The 23,142-nt window shown below is 39.5% G+C and overlaps 1 protein-coding gene and 1 pseudogene across 8 annotated transcripts in view; one reads left to right on the forward strand and one right to left on the reverse strand.

Moving 5' to 3' along the window:
* Nucleotides 1–23,142, reverse strand: part of XRCC4 (X-ray repair cross complementing 4) — a 338,412-nt gene that overhangs the window by 184,920 nt on the left and 130,350 nt on the right. The gene's annotated exons all lie outside the window — the stretch shown is intronic.
* The window catches only part of LOC133774699 (signal recognition particle subunit SRP68-like), a 34,474-nt pseudogene that overhangs the window by 1,416 nt on the left and 9,916 nt on the right, over nucleotides 1–23,142 (forward strand).

The following is a 23,142-nucleotide window of genomic DNA, read 5'->3' on the forward strand; positions in this document are numbered from 1 at the left end:
CGTTGAGAAGGAAACTTCCACTTTGCTTATGGTCTTGTCTAAATACTGACGGAGTTTGTGGACTCAAAAGGCTTACATAGCCTTGGCAGCTCATGTCAAGAGCCTTGGTTGATCACTGACATCATATATGAGTGTTAATTTTTAAATTAACAACAGGATTTACTGTGCACTTACTCCTAACACAGGACCTCTGTCCTCAATGGTCATAGTATGAGAGTTAACTGTTAAGACTTTTTCTCAGTTTTTTATATTTTGTGTGTGTACACACACAAATTGATGAAATCTTTACTTAGTATAGAGTTGGTATTCTGTGTATAAAAATAACTAAAAATGAATATCAATGGAGAATATGACTGGGAATGGGAGAGGGATAAGGAACTGGGGTGGGAGTGGGTGTGGAAGGGTGGATATGGTGGGAACTATCTCTATATTGCTAAAGTTGTACTTAAGAAATTTGTACTCATTAAATAAACAGTTTCTAAAAATAGTAAAATAATAATTTTCTTTTTTCTTTGTAAAATTTATCCTAACCTAGTGAATACAGCTAAAGATTAATATTTATATGGTGTCACTGCACTAATCATAAGGTATTTTGATCCTGAAATTGGCAGTGGAATATCATACCACGGCAGAGCTCACAGAATCATCTTACTCTCTCTGAAAAATTCATGAAAGAAGTTTTTACCCAAAAGGCAGTCACCTTACTGTTTAGCCGTAGACTACAGCAGGTATCTTAACTCTGAAGGCCCAGTAGTTCTTCAGCATCACTGTTTCACACAAATGGGAGAAATCCATGCGTAAATAGGACTGACAGAAGAAACATCTTTCCAGTAGAGTGCACGCTTCATGCATGCCCACGGTTTTGAGAGGTGTAATTTTTTCATAGTAAAGTGACACTGAGAAGATTGGTTCATCCTGTTGCCTGGCACATACAGGGGCCCAAATATTATTGTGAATGAAAATAGGAACAAGGAAAATAATCACAGCAAATCTTTGTTAATTAAACACAGACTTCAACAAAAGCAACAAAATACAAGTGTGCCTAATTTATTTATCCATAAACATCTAATAAAAAGGTCAGGGGTTTTCACTAGAAGGCCAACACTGAATTCATAGCCTAATACATTAAACTTGAATTGGCATTGAAATGTCTCTGTGGAGAAGATTCTACTCTTGTACAAAGCAGCATATTATTTGTCAACAGCGGTCACCAGATACCTCAGCCAAGGAATGCAGTCACTCAGGGGAGGTTATCATCACACAGCTGGGGAAGAACAGAAGGGAAAGGTCTGTGTCTGTGTTACTGTTTGGATAAATAAACAGATTCATCTAGATGTGCCCACCGATACCTGTGCATCAACTGGAAAAATAAAAATCACAAATGCTCTCGCTAGGAACGAGGCCTTTGATGCTTAACTTAATGGGAAGAAAGGCTAAAGGTAAAGAAACAAATTAACTGTAAGAATCTTTGAAAACTAACTTGATTTTTTTTATCTACAGAAACTGAGGATGGAAGAAACAGTAATCTTCCGAGAATCAGGAATTCAGCAGACAATATTCCATTTCTCACAGGGCATGTGATTGTTGTGAAGGAAAAGAGGAAGGAGACTGAAAGGGAGATAGTGGAAAGGACAGGAAGAAAGGGTAGGGGAGATGCAAACGGATCACCCTTTTATTCGATCTCTTCTATAATTCATTTTATTTCTACTCTGATCAAAAGAAGTATTTTCAAATGTATTTCAAACAGCTATTTTAGGTAAACAATTACTCCTTTTAAGTAGACATACCACCTGGACATTTTTAGTTCATTTAAATGAACTCATATTTTAACATCTATGAATTTTGAACAGAAAGTTTCATACAACTCAGCAAAAATAATTTTTATCTACTATCTCACTTATTTTACCTTTAGTAATATGTTGTTTCTATCCTAGGTGTCTGGGAGGTATCTATTTCTAGTCTGTTTGTAACAGACAATAAATTATGCTAAAATCTACTAACTTCAGGTAATTAAGCTCAACTTGATAGTCTAAAGACCATTTAGGTCACATAACCTACTTCCTAGACCCCCTTCTCCACGTCTATAAAGCAACAGATTAATTTCAAATTCTCTTGTTTCAGTAATTATAATAAAGAAAACAGGACAACCTAATGATTTAAGCCCTGAATAGTTTTTATTACCAAAACACCTGTTTCTTTTCCCAAACTTATTTTCATTAAATACAGAAGAATGTTGATTTTGTTACCCGAGAACATCACAAGCTAAAAAAAAAAACAAGCTCTCTTTAGTAGAACCATTCTCAGAATACTGTCTCAACCCAAGTGATTTTAACATGCTGCTCTTTCTCAGGATGGGGTTTTTGATAAAGTAGTTTATACTAAAGTTTCAAGCTGGTGTGATTTATCTTTGATATGTTGGTAATAATATATGCATGTTCAACTTCTGAAAAAATGGTAGTAACATTACTATGAAATATACACTAAGAAGTAGAATTTAATTTTACATAAAACTCATGTTAAAGTTGTTTTTGATATCGCAAGAAGGAATTACTGGCTTTCCACATGGACCCACAAGCAGCTTGTGCAGGATTGTTTCTGGAAAGAAGTGAGACCCAGGTCACTCTGTGTTTCCAAAGAGGGGCACACTCTGGACCTCAGCAGAGGGGGGAGGTGTGGAGCATGGTGGCTTCAAGACTTAAGATTTTGTGGCTATGGGAAAAGGTGAAAAAGAGGTAACGGCACAAAAAGTGAGCCCCCAAAAGATTCACCTGCAAGTCACCAGCTGGACACTAAGTGGCACAGAAACAGAGCCAAATTCTGTAAGGCCTGGTGGCCAGCAGTTTACCAATAAACCACGCAGTGGTCAGAACCCAAATGTCACCCACAGCGGGAGATGAAACTGCCTACCAGCAAAATGAAACACCTCACTTAAAAACACAGTCTCATGTGGCACCCCTGAAAGGTCTAGACCCATCCAAAGTAACCATGAAAGCATTTAAAAAAGGATCACACTGATTTGCCAGCAAATGAACTACCTGCCAGAACAAAACTCAATATGCTTTGAAGGAAGAAAACAAATTCCCTAAACCTGACAACAGCAAAATCATTATGTCTAGAAGATAATAAAAAATTGCTAAACATGGAAAATAGGAAAATTCAAACCTAATGAGGAAGGATTAATCATTACTTCAAGCACATAAAATTATACTTATTTTTCTATTACACACACCACTGGATAACAGTGCAGTCCTTGGAATGTCAGAAAAACAGTAACTTCAGTTACACATTTCAATTCCAGAGATGTTTCAACTCTACACAGTATTTAAAATGATGTGCTCTATGAGCCTGCCTCCATCTGCCACATCCCCTGATCTTATTGACAGACTTGGTGAGCAGAAGGTACACAACAAGCAGGCCCACTTTGAAGAGTCTTGGACATTCACTTTCCGCCTGCAAACTGGGAGGCAGGTTAGGTCAGCAGGCCTAGCACTCCTCCCCATGCTGGTCTTCCGTTCTTCACAGCATCAAAAGGGGTTTCCAGTTGTACACTCTCCTGCTCCTTTATGCCACTCACATCAGGATTCAGGATCAATACTCTGGCTCTGGTTATCTTTCCTAGCTCTCTGGCTCATCAAATCGATCCACAAACTTTCTTAGGGGAGGAAGGGGGCTGTAACTGTATGCAGTAGGCTACCTTTTGTTGTTGATCCGAAATTCCTTGTTATGGACTGGACTGTGTTTCCTACAATGACTGCAAGGAAGTCCCAGATCCCTAGTACATCTGAGCATCCCTGCATTTCTAAACAAGGCCTTTAAAGAGGTCATTAAGGCTAAATGAGGTGAGGTGGGTGGACTCTCATCTAAAATGACTGGTGTCCTGCTAAGAGGGGCATGCGTGCACAGAGCAGGTGGCCATGTGCAAGGGGAGGCGGGCTCTCAGGACATGTGGCTTTCGAAGCTGCCCCTCATTGGTGTTTTGTTACTGCAGCCTTCACAAAGACACTCCCGATCACATTTTCCCCGAGCTTTTATTCATTATCTTCATCACTGTGAAGCTAACTTGATGGCATCATACCCATTAAAGTAATTTTTGGGGTGGGTGTTTGGTATAGCATTTAAGATGCCCACATGCCATAAAAAACCATACTTAGGACCCCAGCCTGGCTCCAGCCCCTAACTCCTGCTGCCTGCCAGTGTGGACTCTTGAGAGACACTGGTGATGGCTCAAGTAGTCGGATTCCTGCCACACACATGGGAAACGCAGACTGAGTTCCCGGCTCCCATAGGCATTTAGGAACGGACCCGATGAATAGGAGTATTATTTGTTTGTCTTTCAAATAAATAAATTAATACAGATAAGAAGGTCAGAGAACATAAACAAGGGTCGGCTGTGTTTCATGTTTGTGTCCACTTACTCCATCGAAAGGTTTAATATATTCTTACTGTAGGTCTCAGTATAAAGTTTAAAACTTTCCAATCTGAATATAAGTAATTCTTGAAAGACATGGGCTTTTCTCTTAAAGCAGAAAAAAAAGGTTCTTTAAACTGAGAACAATGAAGCCTTATTCTAACAGAAACAATTCACCTGTATCTTATGATCATCATGTATACAAAAAAACTGGCTGTGAATAATTTTATTCTGCTTGTTGGATTCTAAAATATAAAGGTGTGGGCGTTTGGTACAGCACTTAAGACACTGCTTCCTTGATGCTTGAATCCCATATCCGTGTACCTGGTTTGAGTCTTAGCTCTCCTCCTTCCATCCAGCTTCCTGCTAATCTACACCCTGCGAGGCAGAAGGTGATGGCTCAAACGCTTGGCCTCTGCCACCCGTGTGGGAGACCTGGATGAAGTTCCAGGCCCCTGGCTTTGGCCTGACCCAGCTACAACTGCACGTTCTGGGCATCTGGAAAGTGAGCCAACAGATGAAAAAGTATCTCTCTGCTTGTCTCTCTCCCTTTCAAATAAAATGAAAGTAAGATTTGACAAAATTGCGGGTGGGAGGGAAGTTATGGCGGGGGGGGGAAAGCCATTGTAATCCATAAGCTGTACTTTGGAAATTTGTATTCATTAAATAAAAGTTTAAAAAAATAAAAATAAATAAAAAAATTTCAGATAATATTTATTAAATATGTCAACTTAAAAAGCTTACAACTCAAATTTTTAAATCCTCACTGACTTTACCTTACTGAGTTTTTAGCAGGGTGAATGAGTCATTCTTGGAAGGTCCTGTGAGACATTCCCTAGATGTCAATTAAATATAATCACTGATTTACCCGCACCTGCATTACTTAATTTGGGTTACCTTTGAAACTTCTCAAAAATATTGTTATGCTTTCAGGCAGAGCCTGTAGAGGAAACGTTCCAGAACTTTCCAAATTCTGTGGCCCTGGTTTTCTGTGGTGATCCTCTCCACTTTGCAGCTTCAGCTGTCAGGTACCGCAGGGCACACCCTCAGCCACTGTGTGCTTTCTCGGCTCCGGGTATACAGTCTTAGTTGTTTTCTGCAAAGATTGTTTTTCCTCTCTAAATCTGAGGTCCCGAAATCACAAAGTTAGTGTACACACACTTTAAACCATCATTGCTGATGAATAATCTGAACCTGTGCCTATCCATCTGCGACAGAATTCAAGCACCTATTCAAGTGCTGCAAATTCCATCTCCAAACATTGCTCTTACCTCCCCTGCCTAGCCCTGAGGACCCTGTTTAGTTCAGGTCATAACGTCCCTCATGTTTTAACTCAGTACCTATTTTATTCATCTCTGCCTTTTGAGTTTTCCCTCTCTGGTCAATCCCCTTCGATTTAATCAGAGTTCTCTGTCTAAAATGCCCGTCCTAACTGTAAAGCCCTCAGACTCGCGGAGTTCATTCCTCCCCACTCTGCGCCATCCACACACAACTCTCCTGCCCCTGGGTATGTCTTGTTCTTTTATTTTTTTTAAAAAAACACTTTCATGCCTTCACATACGTTGCACTGTCTCCCTGCGATACTCTGGTGCTGTCTTCAATCTGCTCACTTTCAGGGTTCCTACTCTCTGTCCAACATAAAGTTTCAACATCCGCTCCTCTGTAAACTGCAGGTCATCCCACGTAGCACATGTCTACATAGCACTTTAAACACTCATTCGTTAACAATTCATTCATAGAATACATTCTTTGTACCACCTATGGGAGCCCTATATTTACAGGTGTTACTTTGCACTGAAGTTAGTTGTTTAGATGTTTCTCTCTTCGTGAGGGTGAACTCCTAAAGGACAGAACAGTGTCTTATTTAAGGAGACATCCCTGGAGCCATATATCAGGCCAACACATAATAGCCATTTAACTAATGTTGAAGTAACATTGATTTTATGCTAATAAATTATTTTCTTCTCTCCTCCCCTAATTATTTCTCTTCTCCCCACCAAACTTAAGAGTCTATAAGAACAGAATAATTAGGCGTTTAATTATTGATGACATAGTCCAGTGTGAGCAGGAATTAAATATCTTTTCTAAAGGGACACCAGCCTACTCAGGAGCTATCTGAAATTTTAATCATTAACACCCTTCTGTGGTCTCCTAGCAACTTAACCACTTCTTAAAGGAAAAGTGAGCACTAATCTCTTCTTTATGATTCAAATTTTGTACCTTAGAAACCTTTTCCTTGTCTGAGACAGGAGTTGAAATCATTGTCAATTGTTCTTGATGAACCAGAAGATGCTACAGCTAAAAGGAGAGGTCCAAGCTTGTTTCATTCATCGTTCAGAAAGACCAAAGAGTTCAACAGCAACAGCAGCTCTTACATCACACACAGATGAAAACAGTGTGTGTTATTACTTAAGAGTGCTCATTACGCTTTTCCTATCTCATTGTTTAATATATGTCTTGTTCAAAGTCAGGCTTCAAGTTAGACCTTGGACAGAAATGAGCATTTTATAGCCACCTCTCCTGACCCAGACAAGCACTAAAACAAGTATTAGAGCAAAGCTGCTTTCTCCAGTTTTGAAAATACCCAGGGTTGCAGGTGCATCATTTTCCCAAATAATGCACATGTTTTGAGATGGCAGATCCTTCCCCCAAATTCAAAACGACTTGTTTAAAGGGTAACCTCATTCTCTGAGGATTGCCACCATGTCTCTTCATGAAAGACATGAATTCATTACCCAAGTCCTGCTAATGTTTCCAGGAGTATTGTTGAAATGTTTATATTACTAGAATGAATTACTGTCTCCATACTTTCTTCAGATAGTTTTCTGAAAATTTAGATCCAGCACCAATATCTTATTGCACTTAACAGTGGTGCTCCTTACTATCAACACCACTGATAGCAGTAGTATTAATACTCATGCCATGAGCAACTAATTTTTATTGCATAAGACACAGATACTATATTATCTATATTTCATAATATATAATAATGGATTTATTAATTGTAAAATATAATATATGAACACATATGTATCTAAGGATGCTTAACTGTAAACTGTTTTAAACCTATAGTCTCTATTTTGTAATTGAGAAAATTGAAGCCTAAGCTGTAAAAAAGAAAAGCAAGTCCCATATATGAAGTGATTTCTGACTCAAAAAGCTGCAAACCATGGAGTTGCCCACCCTTGAGCACACAGACAAGCTGAACCACAGGTTCTCCTGGTAGAGCAGGAGAAAATATTGCAGCTCAGGCTGGTGGCCTTCAAAACCATTCTAAGTTTCCCCATTTCAGGATTATCCTCCCTGATGGAGAGAATTCCTTAGGGCTGCCTGAAAGTCAGATGGAAGAAAATAAAGCTGTGGCTTCAGCAGTGAGCCATGAGTCCATGCAACCACTGTCAGAATTGCAGGGATGACAACAGGTGGGAGGAAGCCTGTCAGGCAGTGTCACCCTGTTCACGGTGAGCACACTGCAGATTTTCCTGGTCATGGAGCAAGAGGTGGGTCTATGTGCATGGGAAAACTGCAGACGAGAGCTGATGAATTTGGGATGCTTTCATTTACTCCTTAAGTTTAACAGACGAGCAAAATGAGAAGCCAAGAGGTTGGCAAAAGATGCCTGGGTCAGAAAGCAAAAGCAGTAGGAGAACTCCATCCAGACGCAAGTCTCCTTAGGGTTGGCCGTACATAATCGTCCTACAAACTATCCAGTAGTTCCTGTTGATGCTAGAACTGCTTCTTACACATGAAAGTTGTAGGAGGTACGTCCGGGTTTCTGGATAATACGCAAATCCAGGAGACTGGTCTCTTGCTAGAGAATGGGTTCTGCTTCTATGGAGGTAAGGAGTAAGCCTGGGATCAAGTTACAGTTAACTAAGTGGGCTCTTCCAAGGTGATGCAGGGGCTGCCAACAGCAACTTCTCAGACAAAGCGGAAGAACAGAGGGAGTCCCTGTTGTCTCTCTTGATTCCCTCCCACAGGGCATCAGGCAAATGTGGCTACTTCCTCTTGTCTACAGCACAGACTGACACAGAACACCTGGTTGTCTGAGCTGAGGTTGGAGGAATCTGTAGGATTTATAGTGACATCAGACTAAGTTATGAACGGTTCTTTACACATGGATCCTTTCTGTGCATATTTCAAGTGATGGCTCAACAATTGCTTATTTTCCACCACCGTAAATGACAATTTGGCTCTTTTGGCTTCAATATTCTTTACTTTAAATCTTGTCAGTTTACCCACTTAAAACTGCCGAGATTTTGTTTAACAACTGAATGCAGCTATTAATCAAAGGGAAAACAGTAAATAATAGAGAGGTAATTAAATGACACAGGCTTTGTTGTCAGTCACAGATGATTTCAAATTTTGGCTGTTCCTTTCACTGGCTGGGTAGCCTTGGACAAATGACTTAATCTTTCTTGAAACGAGAGCTATGTGGTCTGATATTGATTGTGGTCAAGATGAAATGAGATGAATTATGTAAAGCAATTAGCTGCACAATATCCCACAAAGAGCAGCAGAAAATCAATGTTAGTTCACTTTCCCATTGCTCTTTTTGACCAGAAACTTACAGGACTCACTGACCTTACTCTTGAACAAGACTTGATTGCGACGATCCTAGCCATCCTAGTACTTTAAGTACTATTTTGAAAGGAGAATAAGAGGCTACCTAGACAGATGCAGACAAAACTCCCAGAGTTTAGGTAATCACAACAAACTGCACAAGTCATTGCATACGGAAATGCCAGCACATGGATGCCCAGTCTCTACCCCAACACCTGAGAGGTGTGTGACGGCTCAGCCCTGCCTTTGCATGCTTGGCTTCAGGCAATGATTTTTTTAGAGTGTGCCTGCTAAGAATTTTTTACAGATTTTTATGAAAGTATTAGGACAACCAAATTTAATAAAAAATGCTGCCTACTCATTAAATATAAAGCACTGCGCTGATGCTGGGAAGCAAAGATGGGTGAACCATGATTTTATCCATTTTTAAGGAGCTTACAATGAGTAAGGTGCACAGTGGACTAAATGGTGGCTTTGTTGTACAGCATAAAATTTATCAAGAATGCAGAAAATTGTTCTTAAAAGGTGAATTAGGTGAAAAGGCTGATGCGGAATATTGTTTCCTTTTATGAAGTTATTTTATGGAGGCACAATTAGTTTGCACTCTGGTTTTAAAATCTGCAAGGATATGGTTTCATAAAAAGAAAAGTATAATGAGGGAGAAAAGTTTTCTTTGGGGGTAGTATTGGCCAAAATAGATTTAAACCAGGCTGATCCGCAGATGAAAGGCAGATATTTTGTGGGGAAAGTCATTAAAAACGACTTATTACATGTGTTGTGAAGTCCAAAAGCACAGGGAATGGTGACTCACTTGTACTTTAACAAATGACCAGTCCATGGAAGTGGGTCTCACAGGCAGTTTATAATCCATCATAGTCAATGAATCTGTGAGTAAGCGGCACACCAGCCAAGGACCAGAGAATGAATGCAGTCTTTTAGGCTAATTTGGATATAATACAATGTTTAAATAAGTGTTATGAAGCCTGGAGAAAAATATCTAGTATAAACCATACTTTATCCTTCTGAAATAGGTAGGAAATTGTGCCAAATAAGTCATAACTGTGGGGCTTTGTTTAGCAATGTGACGGTGCTAAAATAAACGCTTAGGTAGTCTTGATGTTATGCCAGATAATAACGATAAGAGTCCAGATTTGTCAACATTGTACTAATGCTGTTTAAACAATATGGCAGGTAAAACGATTTAAAAAGAATAATCCAATTTAAAGTTCATTTATTGTGTTTGTCTCACATATATTCAATTATACTGCAAAGAATTCATTCACCATTTAATAAACAAATGTTAAAAATCCTACTGTGCACAGGATACTGGACTGTAGGATGCAGGAAGAACACCAGACCAACTCAACTACCTTTTAGACTCCCGCCCCCCCATACACACACACACAAACACACACACATATATATATATGTGGGAAACAAAGGTATCTAAAAGTTCTCTGGAATCCATAAATTCTTATGTAAAGAAATAGCACTGAAATAGTAATAGTAATAGTGGTCTGAGTGCTCAAGTGTGCAAATACTCTCACACGTACACGGATTCCAGGCTCCCTGCCCATGCAGTGAGAGACGGATAGCATTATTCACAGCAAGACAGAAAAGGTTAGACATGAGCTCTCAGCTCACAGTCCCAGCCTTTTCCACTGAAGGATGCTCTGCTGTCTCTCCTTATGGACATCATTTCATTTTCATGCGGTTGGTACTAAAATAAGTAGAATTAAAATGTGGTAACCTAAAAGATATGAGTTGTTAAAATGTGATATTTAAACATGAAGGTAGGACAATACATAAAAATTCTATGCAAAAAAAGAAAAACCTGAAATTATTAACAAGATTTTTCCATTTTAGAATTACAAACAGTAGGAGGTTGAAGATCTGTCACACTTTCCTTTTAAGAGAGAACACAGGTTAGTTCTTAGAGTTCATGACTTGTTTTTAATTTTTGTTCTATAAATAAATATGAAGTGAAGCTATAGGATGATTCTAACAAGGTAGAGGCACCTTCATTTTGTGTTCGTAAAGCACTGTGATTCTCGTTCTGAGTTATCGAGGGACCTAACTGCCAATCACACGGGTTGTAATGGAAGCTGAAGAACTTGCCTTTCAACGCAGAGGCTTTCTGAGTGACAGCACATCCGCGGGAAGCACTTCACACAGCTAGAGATGATAATTTGTGTTTTATTTATCCTTGGGCTTAAAAGAAGTAAAAAAGGAAGGCCGTTACTTCAAAAACAGTGAAATTTTAAAAATAAAGGATTCATTAATCCTGATCATCTTCGTAAGACAGATTCCAACAAGTATATAATCCTGCATACGCACAGGATCATGATTATCCATGACTCCCAATGATGGTAGCAAAATTTTACATCTATTTCACGTTACAATGCTGTGTAAGAACACAGTAGAGCCCCCTGTGTAAGTAAGGTTGAAAAATCCTAAAAAGAAATCTTTGGGTTTTTCTAAAGGAATGCCACATTAATTTGCTTTTTGAATTAATTTTTTAATAAGGCAAAAGTTTATCAAGAAAAGTAAAAATATTGGTTTTTAAATCTCTCAAAAATTGATACTATTGAAATTTTTAAAATATTATCTAACTTCATGATTACACACTTTCAAGTCAAACAGGCTATAAATACCACCATGAAGCAGAATGATCAATAAAAAGAGCTTGAAAAGGACAAAGGATGAGTGCAGAAAGCAATGGAAGGAAGCCTTTATTCCAGCAGACTTTATTTATTAAAGACCTAATTTAATATCAATAAAATTAATTCTACCATAGGACAAATTAAAAAGCAGAGCATGTCAAATATTGTCACACACTTTATTTAATTTTCAGTAATCTCATGATCTGTTGAAAATAAATTAACTTTTTAATAATGCAAATATTGAACTGTGGAAAATGGTGCATGCTGTATTCTATTTAATGAGACTGACACTGCATATTAATTACCATATTAAAAACTAAATCATTTAGAAGTTAAAAAACCTGTTTAATTTTTATTAACTCAGTATTTTCAAAATTTATTTGGTTATATAGCTAATCTTGAGAAAAAAACATTTAAATAGTTCTTTGCTTAGAATACAGTTTCAATAGAAGATTTCTCAAAAGATAGATTTTATGTTCAAGTTTATCTTCCTATTTCTATTCAATTTTCATCTTTTTGCCCCAAATTAAAACCACCAGAAATACATTCAAAGCAGGCCCAACAGTGTACTCTTCAGAAAGTACTACTGACCTTCTGAGCTAATACTGGAAGCCATGCCTGCTACCCTATCACCACTGTTACTCTAAGGGCCCCAGCAATTTTAGCAACAGTGGGGTCGCCATGATGACATATGGATGAGTTCAGGCTGGCTTGCGTACTCTGACTTATTGCATCTTGTAGTCATCACAGTATGTGCCATCAGTATGTCTGAGAGGATCATAGCGTGTGTCAATGCTTCATAACTCAAGTCTGGCTCACATGGTGAATATTTTAAAGTTCCCATTGCTATCACAACACCATTTCCATGTCCCCCTCCCAGTACCATAAAACCCACCTCCAGTGATAGGCAACGGAGTTTTCCATCAAGAAAAGTGGAGGGAGAATCACAGTGTAGTATTTTGAGTTGTTTCTGCTTATTTGAATCACTCTTTGGTAGGGTTTAGTTATGATGTTAATTCTCACTCAACACAACTCCAAATGGAGCTTGTTCCTGCTTATGTGCACCACAGAAACTATACATTAGGTTGAAACACACGATATTGCCAATATTGACCCATATTGACACACATAGGTTCTTTTTTAAAACTTGTTTTTTAATACATTATTGAGAGACAGACATACACACAGAGACAGGCGAAAGGAGGAAGCAACCCATCCACTGGTTTACTACTCCCCAAGGGCCTGCAATAGAGCTGGACCCAGGGCCAAAGCCAAGAGTGTGAACAAATGCCGGGCTCCCATCTGGACAGCAGACACAGTTTCAATTACTTGAGCTGTTACCACTGCTTCCTAGTTTCTGCACTTTTAGGAGGCTGGAGTCAGAAGCTGAAACCAGGAAACAAACTCAGGTACTCGCTGAATGTGACTCAGGCATGCTTGCCCATAGGAAGAATGTCTTCTCCCACACATAGATTTTATATCACGAATAGTATAAGGATAGTAAGGGACATTGCTGCTAATTAAATTTTAATGAAAAAGGAGACTGTGTGATGTTTAAGATAGAAGGGAAGTTTTATAGTATATCACAAAAGGCTTCATGGAATAAAATGTAGCCAGAACACATCAAGCAAGTTTAGCATTCAGTATGCCTCACTTCTATTCAGAACACGATGGGAAATTTTTGGTTTTGTTTCAATGAAGCAAAGTATTTCACAAAGGTTTACATGTTAAAAATTAAAAGCACAACAAAACAATCTTTCAAAATAGTGTTCAGAAACCTTCATACCCATTGTGGATGAATGTTTGAATGAATGGGTGAATATCTGGATGAATTACTGGCCAACTTTTAAAATCCTAGTTGGCCGGCGCTGCGGCTCAATAGGCTAATCCTCCGCCTTGCGACGCCAGCACACCAGGTTCTAGTCCCGGTCAGAGCACCAGATTCTGTCCCGGTTGCCCCTCTTCCAGGCCAGCTCTCTGCTGTGGCCCGGGAGTGCAGTGGAGGATGGCCCAAGTGCTTGGGCCCTGCACCCCATGGGAGACCAGGAGAAGCACCTGGCTCCCGGCTTTGGATCATTGTGGTGCGCCGGCAGCGGCGGCCATTGGAGGATGAACCAACAGTAAAGGAAGACCTTTCTCTCTGTCTCTCTCTCTCTCTCCCTGTCCACTCTGCCTGTCAAAAATTAAAAAAAAAAAAAAAATCCTAGTCACGGGCTCAAATATTTTAGCAACAGAGCAGTATGAAACTGAGTAACTCTCGAAAACATTCATTCCCTGTCAAGAGTGGACTGGGATTAAACACCCAATTCTCCCTCACCAGCACCCTGATGTAAGTGGCGCTGCAGGTGGAGACGCAGGAAGCATGAAGACATAGAATTCTGGCTGCAGTGCTTCATGATCCAGACGCCACATCTATGAGCAGGATCACTGGGAGTAAATGCAACTTGAAATCACAGTTAATCTGAAGTCCATATTATGAACAAGTACACATACCTCAGTATAAAAAGTGTTACGTATTATTTCATTCATTATAGAACTAGAACTAAATAAAGCACATGTTAAGAAAGAGGAAAAGTTTAAAATACAGATACCTGTTTGTTCTTTCCTGGAAAATTACTTGATAATCAACAATTTTTGCAAGCATGAAAGATCTACCACTGATATGGAAAACATAACTTTAGTTATGTTTAAAGGAAAAGAATGGAAAAAAAATAGATGAAAAAGACAAACCATATAAACACCAAGGAAAACAAAGTTGATATAATTATATAAATTTCAAAGAGGATTGTAGGAAATGAAGCATTACCAGAGATATTTTGTAATTATGAAAAAAACTTGAAACACATATCTATGAAAATATGTATTCAAAATGAGGTATTCAAAAAAATGAATGTGCAAGTTAATTTAATACAAATTGATGATAAATTAATTACTATTAATTAAACAGTATTATTTACCATAAGAGGACATAAAAAAATCATGGAAAATAGCAATGACAAGATAGCACAAAGATTCCTTGAACTTTCTGAAGTCACCTTTGACTTATATCTATCATCTCTTCTACCTGGGCCCTTAATCAAGGACCAAGTATACATCACCATCCTCCTGCCTCACTGGCTTTGCATCAAACCATCACAGATCCTCCGACAGAGAGACAAATGTTCCTGCTCCTCTCAGCACTGCATCTGTGGTATCAAACTGTAACTTTCTTCCCTTGGATGTTTGTTCATTCCATTTCATAAGAAGAAAAGGAGACCTGTTCCACTTTTCCTCTTTGAGAGGCCTCAAATTCTTCTATGAAAATGAAGGTATCAAACATAATTGATTTTGAAATACAACATGGTATTCACAGGTGTCTAGGATTCAACAAACCAGGGTTTCCTCTATCAATGCACACAAAAGACATTACCATAGGAAGACTCAGAAACCAGCTCTCTTGCCAGACCACCCAAGTCACAGTCTCTCACCTACAACTTGTGCCGCGTTTCTGTGCTGAGCTTCCTCAGCTGCTGGGGTGATGATACTGTACACCTCACAGGACTGTCAGGTGTCAGTGATATAATGAGAGAATGCCTAAATAAAAGCCATCAATACATGCAGTCGTTGTGGTGGTGGTGATGAAGCCATGAATAATAGAGGCTGTGGAGCCAGAACAGAACAGTAACACATAGAACAGAAGAGGCAGTGGAATAGTGGGAACAGCAACGGACGGAGAATTAGAAGACCACCTGCCTTTGGTATCCCGGGATTCCACATTCTTGGATTTAACCAACTTCAGTTCTAATATATTTGTGAAAACGTTGTTCAGTACTAAATATATGCAGACACTTTTTCATTGTCACTATTCCCCAACAATACAGACTAGCAACTACTTACAACAGTTATAAAATATGAGGGTGCTGTAAAAAGTTTATGGAAAATGGAATTAAAAGTTTATTTTGCTACCATGAGATCATTTCAGGCATGGAAAGACAAGACATAGTGGCAAAATGGTTCTGCATGAAAGATCTTTGTGAGTGAGACCCCAGTGGAAAGAAGGGGCCATCAAAGAAGGAGGTACTTTTCTCTGATGGGAGGAGAGAACTCCCACTTTGCATATGGCCCTGTCTAAAAACTGACGGAGTTTGTGGACTCAAAAGGCTAGCCTTGGCAGCTCATGTCAAGAGCCTCGGGTGATCACTGATGTCATAAATAAGAGTGTCAATTGTTTAATCAATAACAGGAGACACTGTGCACTTGCTCCCCATGTTGGACCTCTGTCCATAATGAGGTGTACTATGAGAATTAATGGTAAAACTTGTCTTCAAACAGTACTTTATACTTTGTGTCTCTGTGTCAGTGCAAACTGTATAGAGCTGGTCTTCTGTATATAAAGTCAATTAAAAATGAATCTTAATGGAAAATGGAATGGGAGAGAGAGTAGGAAGCGGGATGGGAGTGAGGGTGGGAGGACGGGAATGGGAGACAGAAACACTATATCCCTAAAAGCTGTACATATGAAATTTGTATTCATTAAATAAAAACCTTAACAAAACAAGTTTACTTTGCTGCCAAAAATTGAAATCTATGCAGACTTTCACAGTATACATTTTCCGTGAACTTTGTGAAGATACCGTTGTGAGATGATGTAAAGTACAGTCATCCCTTTGGTATCCTTGGAACAGTGGTCTGTATTTATCAAAATCCACGCCTCTTTAAGCCTCAGTATGACTATATACTGGAAACTTTAAGTCTCCAGTGTAAGGTAGTATGGTATTTGCACATGCACATCCTACTGTATTTTTAAAAAACCATCTCTACATTATTTACAATTCCTAGTAAATATAAGTGCTATATAGCTAGTTGATATGCTTTATCATTATGGAATAATGATCAGAAAAAAAGACTAATGATCACACATGCTTAGTACAGATGCAGTACTGTTTCCAAATATCTTCAACCTGGGGTTGGTTAAATCTGCGGATGTGGAACTGGCAACACGGAGGGCTGATTGCATGTGGGATGCTGAGTTTATGCTCCAATACTATGCAATATCATTTAAGGAACTTGAGCATATATGAACTCTGGTATCCCCAGGGACTGCTGGAACCAAACTTCCACAGCTACTGGATATAACACTGCTAGTAGTAACAGCCACTGTCATCAGTAGCAACATCTTGTCCCAGGGGTCACATAGGCATAACCTTTCAGAAGTTATGTAAGGGCTATCAATGAATGAGCTGATCCAGGCCCGAGATAACTGGGGAGCCAGTGCCTGCCTAACTGTATTCATACTGAGTCTTAAAATACCAATGGCACAGAGGGACAAAGAAAATATGCAACTTAATTTACTGTAAGGATCAACGGGGCACTTTTTATTTAATTCTGGTTATTCATTTAAACTAAAAAATAATGTGGCAGTTACCAGAACTCGGGAAGCCTGTGATAAGTACTACCTTAAGTTCTTGTGTTTTTTTTGTTGGCCCCCGATGTATATTTCGTATTTCTTTCCTCATAAAATCCTGTCACTGAGTTTACAATTCCTCTGCATCCCTGAGTTTTAGCACGAGGGCTGAATCTGGCACAACGGGTCTCGTGGTGAGCATGTCCTCTGGCCATGCTACTTGCAAGTGTCTCTTTTGCACATCTCGCACTCAGAATCTGGTTAGGAGCCTGCTGATACCCATCCTTCACACATCCCCAGGCCCTCGGAGTTGGGTTGTGTGAGTATCACATCAATGCTGGTGGGCTGGCAGAGTTCCAGAACCTCATCAGTGGTAACCCTGTCTGTCCTTTTGATCTTAAACACGGCTTATAGGTGATGTTGATGAATTGGCTCAAGCGACCAGATGTGCTATTTGTGGTAGAAATCTCTGCTGCAATCACAGAGAAAAGACAAAACGTGGCTTTCCTAGGATGGACTGATAAAACATTCACCCATTCTTAAGTCAGTTTTAGTACAGTGAATCAAAAAAGAGTACACGATCTTTTGTATTTCTTAGGCATAAACATTCAATAACACCCACACTTCAAGGTCATACTGGGCCCTTAGAGCTCATAACCTAAGATCATGTTACAGTATGAGCATCGCACAGACTTGGTAGTACAATTTGACTTCTTTAATGTAAATAATAATAACATAAATAAATATCAACAAAAAATAAATAATAAAATCTATTCCAGAAGCACAGAAGCAGTGCAAAATGAAACTTTAGAGTATTAAGATAAGTATGTTGGGGTTGGTGCTCTGATGCTGCCTGTGCTGCCAGTGTTAGCGGCTCCACTTCCAATCCAGCTCCCTGCTATTGTGCCTTGGAAACCAGTAGAAGGTAGATCAAGTACTTGGGCCCCTTTTTCCCCTGTGGAAGATCTGGGTGTTGTTCTTAGCTCCTGGCTTCTGCCTAGAACACCCCTGGCTGTTGTGGCCACTTAGGGAGTGAGCCAGTAAACAGAAGCAACTCCTCTCTCTCTCTCTCTCTGTCTTTCAAGTAACAAATAAATCTTTTCTTTAAAAAATAAGAACACAGGGGCTGGCGCCATGGCACAGTAGGTTAATACTCTGCCTGTGGTACCGGCATCACATATAGGTGCCAATTCTAGACCTGGGTGCTCCTCTTCCAATCCAGCTTTCTGCTGTGGCCTGAGAAAGCAGTAGAAGATGGCCCAAATCCCTGGGCCTCTGCACCCATGTGAGAGACCCGGAAGAAGCTTCTGGCTCCTGGCTTCCGATCAGTGTGGCTCCAGCCGTTGTGGCCATTTGGGCACTGAATCAATGGATGGAAGATCTTTCTCTCTGTCTCTCCCTCTCACTGTCTGTAACTCTACCTCTCAAATAAACAAATAAAATCTTTATGGAAGTCAGTCTGGAGATTCCTCAGAAACCTGAATATAACCCTACCATGCAACCCAGCCATCCCACTCCTTGGAATTTACCCAAAGGAAATTAATTTGGCAAACAAAAAAGCCATCTGCACATTAATGTTTATTGCAGCTCAATTCACAATAGCTAAGACCTGGAACCAACCCAAATGCCCATCAACAGTAGACTGGATAAAGAAATTATGGGACATGTACTCCATAGAATACTACACAGCAGTCAAAAACAATGAAACCCGGTCATTTGCAGCAAGTGGAGGAATCTGGAAAACATCATGCTGAGTGAATTAAGCCAGTCCCAAAGAGACAAATATCATTTGTTTTCCCTGATCGGCGACAACTGAGCACCAAAGGGGAAACCTGTTGAAGTGAAATGGACACTATAAGAAACAATGACCTGATCAGCTCTTGTCCTGACTCTTGATGTACAATGTAATACTTTATCCTTTTTAGTACTTTGTTGTTGTTGTTGTTGTTGTTCTAGTACTAGTGGTTGAACTCTGTAATTAATACACAATTATTCTTAGGTGTTTAAATTTTAACTGAAAAATGATCCCTGTTATATAGAAGAGTGGGAAAAAGAGAGGGAGGAGATGTACAATTTGGGACATGCTCAATTGGACTTGCCCCAAATGGTGGAGTTAGAAATGTGCCAGGGGATTCCAATACAATCCCATCAAGGTGGCATGTACCAATGCCATCTCACTAGTCCAAGTGATCAATTTCAGTTCACAATTGATCGCACTGATAGGTCTAAGAGTCAAAGGGATCACACAAACAAGACTAGTGTCTGCTAATACTAACTGATAGAATCAAAAAGGGAGAGAATGATCCAACATGGGAAGTGGGATACACAGCAGACTCATAGAATGGCAGATGTCCTAAATAGCACTCTAGCCTCAGAATCAGCCCTTAAGGCATTCGGATCTGGCTGAAGAGCCCATGAGAGTATTGTAGGCATGGAAAGCCAAGAAACCATGGAAAAGAAAAAAAGAAGAAGACCTAAATGAAAGATCTCTGCGAGTGAGATCCCAGTGGAAAGAATGGGGCCATCAAAGAAGGAGGTACCTTTCTTTGAAGGGAGGAGAGAACTTCCACTTTGACTATGACCCTATCGGAATAAGATCAAAGTCGGCGAACCCTAAAGGCTTCCATAGCCTTGGCAGCTCATGACTAGAGCCTAGGGAGATTACTGACGCCATAAACAAGAGTGTCAAATTGTTAAGTCAACAACAGGAGTCACTGTGTACTTACATCTCATGTGGGATCTGTCCTTAATGTGTTGTCTAATGTGAAGTGATGCTATAACTAATACTAAAACAGTATTTTTACACTTTGTGTTTCTGTGTGGGTGCAAACTGATGAAATCTTCACTTAGTATATACAGAATCGATCTTCTGTATATAAAGATAATTGAAAAATGAAAAAAAAAACATGGTGTTAAATTGGAAATTGCATAGAAAATTAATTAATTTTTAAAAAATATCATGTAGGATCTCTGTATTTAATGTGCTGTACACTGTTATTTAATGCTATAACTAGTACTCCAACAGTATTTTTTCACTTTGTGTTGCTATGTGAGGGCAAACTGTTGAAATCTTTACTTAATATATACTAAACTGATCTTCTGTATATAAAGAGAATTGAAAATGAATCTTGATGTGAATGGAAGGGGAGAGGGAGCGGGAGGGGGGAGGGTGGCAGGTGGGAGGGAAGTTATGGGGGGGAAGCCATTGTAATTCATAAGCTGTACTTTGGAAATTTATATTCATTAAATAAAAGTTAAAAAAAAGTGAAAACATAAAAATAAAAAAGAAATAAGAACACAAATAAATGAAAAAGAAACTAACATAGCAATAAAATATAACAATGAAATGAATTTGCTTCTTTGAAAAAAGAAACAAAATTGATAAAGCATTGGCCAGACTAAGAAGAAAATACGGAAGAGTAGGATAAATAAAATCAGAGATGAAAAATGAGATATCACAACTGATCCTGCAGAAATACAAGGTATCATTAGGGCCTATTAGTCAGGAAAGGTTTCTAATCTTCAATACCTGCACAGCTACCTGACCTACATCAAGCTGTCGATGGCCATCCGGCGGAATGAGAACGTGGCCAAAGGTTTGCAGAGGGCCCTGCTGTAGCAGCAGCCGGAAGATGACAGCAAGCACTCCCCGTGGCCCCAGGACCTGATCCAGCTCTATGACATCATTCTCCAGAACTTGGTGGAATTGCTCCAGCTTCCTGGCTTAGAAGAGGACACAGCTTTCCAGAAAGAGATAGGCCTCAACACCCTGGTGTTCAAGGCTTACAGGTGGTTTTTCATTGCTCAGTCCTATGTGCTGGTGAAGACGTGGAGTGAAGCCTTGGTCCTGTACGATCACGTCTTGAAATACGCAGTCGAGGTCCACGCTGACGCAGGAGCCTTCAAGGACGGCCTGAAGGATCTGCCTGATGTGCAAAAGCTCACCACACAGGTGCGCTCGGAGACGTGCTCCCTGCAGGCTGCAGCCATCTTGGGTGCAAATGACAACCACCAGAGACAGCTTCACAAGTGAACAACAATAAGCCTCTGGATGAGCGGTGTGAGACATTCTGCCTGGACCCTTCCCTTGTCAGCAAGCAAGCCAACCTCGTGCACTTCCTGCCAGGCTTCAGCCCATCCCCTGCAAGCCTTTGTTCTTTGACCTGGCCCTCAGCCACATGGCCTTCCCACCCCTGGAGGACAAGCTGGAGCAGAAGACTAAGAGTGGCCTCACCAGCTACATCTAGGGCATCTTGGATTCAGGAGCTAATCAGGCTGTGCCTCAGGGGCAGGGGCGTGTGACTGGAAGTCCCAGCCATCCCATATTAAATCCCAGTCTGCACTGGCCCAGGGCAGCCCTGCCTTGCTAAAAAACAAAACAAAAGAAACAAAAAAAACCCAATTACATGTCAACAAATTATCATCTAGAACAAATGGGTGAACTTCTAGATACATGTACATTACCAAATTGAGCCATGAGACACAGATAACCTGAGCAGATCAATAATGAGGAATGAGACTGAATCAGTAATCAAATCTTTTCCAAAAAGAAAAGCCTAGTTCTTCAATGTCAAAATCTACCAAACTTCTAAGGAAGAATCAACACCAAGTATTTTCAAAATATTTTTAAAAAATGGAAAGGAAGGGATCTTTCTATACTGTTTTTATGAGGCCAGCATTAATCTTCATTCCCAAAGAAGGCTAGGACACAGCAGAAAAAGAAAACTGTAAACAAATATCCCTGATGAACATAGACACAAAACACTGACAAATCAAATGGAGCAACACACCAAGATCATTTGCTCTGACCAAAGGTGGTTCAGCCTAGTGATGGATCAACAAATGCATAAATATAATGTACCACATCAACAGAATGGAGGATAGAAACCATTTGATCATCTCTACAGGAACACAAAGAGCATTTGACAAAAGTCAACACTCATCATGGCATACACTTTCAATGAATTAAGAACAAAAGTAGCATATCTCAATGTAGTAAAGGGTATGTACAAATAACACACAGCCAATATCACATGTGATGGGGAAAAGCTGAAAGCATTGCCTTGAAGATCTGGAATCACTTGAGGATGTCCACTCTTTCTGCTCTTATTCAATATAGTTCTAGAAGTTTCACCCAGAGCCATTATAAAGTGAAACAAAAGGGACACAAATAGGAATGTCAAATTATCCCTGTTTCCAGGTGACATTATTGTATATACAGAGAAACCTGTTGATTCCACTAAGAGACCATTAGAACTGATAAATAAATTCAGTAAAGTTACAGGAATCAAAGTCAATACACAAAATGGAAATATTTGTCTAAATGAATAACAAACCTATTGGAAAAAAATTCTAAAAGCAATCAAATCACAATAGATATAAAAATAATAAAATACCTTGGGATGACTTTAAGAATTTGAAAGATGCCTAAAGTGAAAATTATAAAACTGTGAAGAAAGAAATTGAAGCAGACATAAAATATTTACAAATGCATAGACAACTCATTTGCATTCATAATCCATGTGGAAAAGGATTAATATCCTGAATATATAATAAAGTCAGAATGCTCACCAACAAAATAACTACCAGTAGAGTAAAGAATTGGGCAAAAGATCTGGGCAAACATTTCTGAAAGAAATACAAATGGCTAATCAACACACACGAAAAAATGCTCACTATCACTTGCCAAGGAAAATGTCAGTAATGAGGAGGGGAGCATTTAGTGTAGTGACTGAGACACCTGTTAGGGAAACCGTCATCTCCTATCAGAGTGTGCCCATGCTTAAGTCCGGGCTCCACTTCTGATTCCAGCTTTCTCTTAATGAGCACTCGGGGAGGTAGCGGACACTGCATTCTGGACGCCCTCGTGGCAGACATGGACAGAGTTCCAGGCTTCTAGCCTTGACCTGGCCCAGTTTAAGGACATTTGGAAAGTGAATGAGTGAGCTGAAGACATTTTTTCTCTTTCTCTCTCTCCCTCCCCCATCCCCTTCATCTCCCTGTGTCTTTCTCCTGTTTAAATAAAATTAAAATCAATAAAAATCAATACAGAAATAAGGAAACACAGTAATGTATCATCTCACTATAATTAGAATGGTGAATATCAAAAAGACAAAAAAAAAAAA

Source organism: Lepus europaeus, chromosome 15 (genome assembly GCF_033115175.1).
Source record: "Lepus europaeus isolate LE1 chromosome 15, mLepTim1.pri, whole genome shotgun sequence".
In the NCBI taxonomy this organism is placed as follows: Eukaryota; Metazoa; Chordata; class Mammalia; order Lagomorpha; family Leporidae; genus Lepus; species Lepus europaeus.